The 3,314-nt window shown below is 35.8% G+C and overlaps 1 non-coding gene across 1 annotated transcript; it reads right to left on the bottom strand.

The window, feature by feature from the left end:
* Positions 1–2,473: 2,473 nt before the first annotated feature.
* On the bottom strand, positions 2,474–2,561 carry trnay-gua. Its single transcript is given in 2 exon segments — positions 2,474–2,509; positions 2,525–2,561. It is a non-coding gene; the product is annotated as a tRNA-Tyr (tRNA).
* Between the last annotated feature and the right edge of the window lie 753 nt (positions 2,562–3,314).

Raw genomic sequence — 3,314 nt, 5'->3', positions numbered from 1 at the left:
GAATTCTGGCCTTATTAAGAAGTCTAGCTGTCGACTGAAATAAGCTGGTGCTGTGGTGGCTGCTTTGGTCCTGATGGACCACTACCTCCTGCCTTAAGGGAGAAAGTGAAACAGTTTGTGTAGAGAGTGGGAGAGGTCAGCTGCAATTTAAATTGTTGGCCTCCAAGTCTTGGAGGTTTACAGTTCTGAAATAGGAGGAAGATTGCAGCTAATGACCTTCTCTGAAGAGCCTGAGATACTTTCAGCCTTCCTTCATCCCAGGTGGTGGCTGCAGGTTACACAGTAATAACAATAGTCTTAGTCTAAGTCTTTTTTTTAACAGTGTCCTGTCTGGCAATGTGGCAATGAGAATAATTGTCTTGATGCCAAAAAAAGAGCTTAACAGATTTTACTTTCACAAGTGGAGCAGTACGGCTTTTGCCATAGTGCTCAGCTTAATTCATGCATATAAATAGCTTTATTATAATTCATGCAGGGAGTATTACAGATTATATGGACACTGTGATTTAAATAGAACAGGAAAGGAAAAACGGAAAAAAGGAGAAAAGATGAAAGAGGAGATAAAAGAGAGATAATGATAAAACATCTTCAGTCTGCTTCATCAACTGCAAAGAGATGTAAAAAGAACAGCACAACCAACAGACATTGTACAAGATATACAATCAAGTAACACCTTGATACTATCGCTGAAGTATAAGTAGTAGTATTTAATCTGACATGTATACTGTGGTAGCTGGAGATAAAAATATGGGCGTTCTGTATGGAAGTGAATCTCTTGAGTTCCTGGAACCAAGCACCTCTAGTTCTTGTGAGAGTGCACTTGTGCGTGTAAAGTTTTTCCAAAGGAAAAATGCTCAATAATGGGCTCCGCACTTAGCGGAGACTTGAGATGTTCCTGGGGGAGGGAGGGGTTTTTATATAAAAACTGTAATATATTAGTTGGAATTTGTAAACCTCCATTAATATGCTTAAATTTGTTTCTAATTATAGCTTTAATTTGTTCATATTCTAAGAATTTATTTTTGTTAATGCCATATTGCAAATTTAATCTAGCAAATGTGATCAACTCCGTACCTTCAAATAAATGATCCAGATAGTTTATGCCTTTATTCTTCCAGTACGGAAAGTTTATCACATTATTGTTTTGTAGAATGTCAGTGTTATTCCACATGGGTGTACGACTGCATGGGATAACTGATGACTTCGTCATTTTAAGAAATTCCCACCATGCTGTCAGGGAAGAGCTGATGTTAATATTTTTAAAACATGGGTGCCGTTTTAAATTAGAGCTAATAAACGGCAAATCTGAAATTATGATATTATTCCATATTTCCTGTTCTGTGTCTATCCAGGGCTCATCTAAGGGATTATGTTTTATCCATTTAGATATTTATTGTGGTCTATTTGCTAAGTAGTAGTTTTGGAAGTTAGGAAAATATGGTCCCCCTCTGTCTTTGGTTTTCTGTAGTGTCTTTAAGCTGATACGAGGGGGTTTGTCCTTTCAAAGAAATTTAGAGATGGAAGAATCTAGAGATTTAAATCAGTCGGATTATGGTTTCTTGGGGATAATTGAAAATGGGTAGTTAATTCTAGGTAAGATTATAATTTTAATTGAACCTGCCCGACCCATAAGGAAGATTGGAAGTGATTTCCATCTTTCTAGGTCCTCTTCTATATTTTTTAAAAGCGGAATGGGGTTAAGCTTTGTTAAATCGGCTAATTTAGATGACACAGTAATTCCTAAATATTTGATATTTCCTGATTGCAATTGTAAACCTGAGGGATTCTGTAGAGAATAATTAATTTGTAGTACTATAGATTTAGACCAATTTATAGAGTAATCTGAAACTTTTGAGAACGATTCTAGTAAACTAATCACTTGAGAGAGGCAAGTGTTTGAGTGCTGGAGATAAAGTAATACATCATCTGCGTAAAGACTAATTTTATGCTCTATTTTCATGCATTTTATACCTTTTATGCAGAGTAGCGAATAAAAATGTCCAGTTTAGTATCAAATGCTTTCTCTGCATCTTAAGACAATATGTAGGATTTTTATATTTTTACTGTAGGAATTATCTATTAAATTAAGCAATCTGTATGTGTTAGTAGCTGACTGTCTTCCTTTAATGAAACCAGTTTGATCTGGGTGGATAATGAGAGGAATGACTTTATCTAATCATTTTGCCAAAGCTTTACAGATTATTTTAATATAAATAAAAAATAATAATAATTCAATTTTATTGTCATTACACCGTCACAAGTACAGAGCAACGAAATTAATTCTCTGCATTTAACCCTTCCCCTTGGGGAGCAGTGGGTTGCCATTGTGCGGCGCCCGGGGAGCAGTGTGGGGTTAAGGGTCTTGCTCAGGGACCCAGAGTGGCAGTCTGTGGGAGTGGGGGATCAAACTCACAATCTCAGGATTCAAAGCCCTATGCCATAACCACTAGGCCGCCACTCCCCCAAAACTCTCTCCTTCAAGCGAGATTTGAACCAGTGACCTAAGGATATCTTCTAAGGCTATCTACAGTCCACCGCTCTACCAACTGAGCTATCGAAGGCTATATTCACATCAATTATAGATATGGGACAATAGCTGGTAGGAAACATAGGATCTTTGCCTGGCTTATGCAGGAGACTAATGGCGGCAGAATTCATATTAACTGGAAATTTGCCATTATCTTGATTTTCCTGCAGCATTCTGTGAAATGTTGGTGCCAGAATGTTCCAGAAGTCTTTTTAGAACTCAGTAGGAAACCCGTCTGGACATGGCGCTTTATTATTTGGCATGCTTTTTAATGCTTCCTGTACTTCAACTGTTGACAGTGGTGAATCCAGGGTCAATCTTTGACACTTCCTGACTTATTGCTATGTTCAAAGTTTTCTATTCATAGTCTTTGTATAAAAAATGTGTTTTGTTTTTTCAATATATTTGTTTAATTCTAGTTTTATTTTATGGATTTACAGTCTTTGTGTAAGTCTAGGGAAAGTACTTTGTAACAATGATGCAGAGACGACAGTATGTTTCACACCCTTGATTTCCAGATTGTAACTGAACCTTGTACGATACGTTTTTAAAAAGCGTGGTACATACTAAAAAACAAAAAAATGACAGGACTCAATTTTTCAATTTATTTATTTAATAGCCATTCATTTATACTTTATATTTAATTTGTTATTTTAAAATTTTTCTCTTTTGAGTAATTGCTTAAATCCATTTTTTTTTCTAAAACCCACTTTGTTTTTTTCAAATGGAATCCATGCAATTGAACATAAACTGTAAACCAAAAGTAACTTTATTTTTGTTATGTTCT

The sequence above is a fragment of the Cyprinodon variegatus genome, unplaced genomic scaffold (assembly GCF_000732505.1).
Source record: "Cyprinodon variegatus isolate N-32 unplaced genomic scaffold, C_variegatus-1.0 Scaffold1109, whole genome shotgun sequence".
Classification (NCBI taxonomy): domain Eukaryota; kingdom Metazoa; phylum Chordata; class Actinopteri; order Cyprinodontiformes; family Cyprinodontidae; genus Cyprinodon; species Cyprinodon variegatus.
The sequence above is the reverse complement of the archived record's forward strand: the minus strand, read 5'-3'. Positions and strand labels throughout refer to the sequence as shown.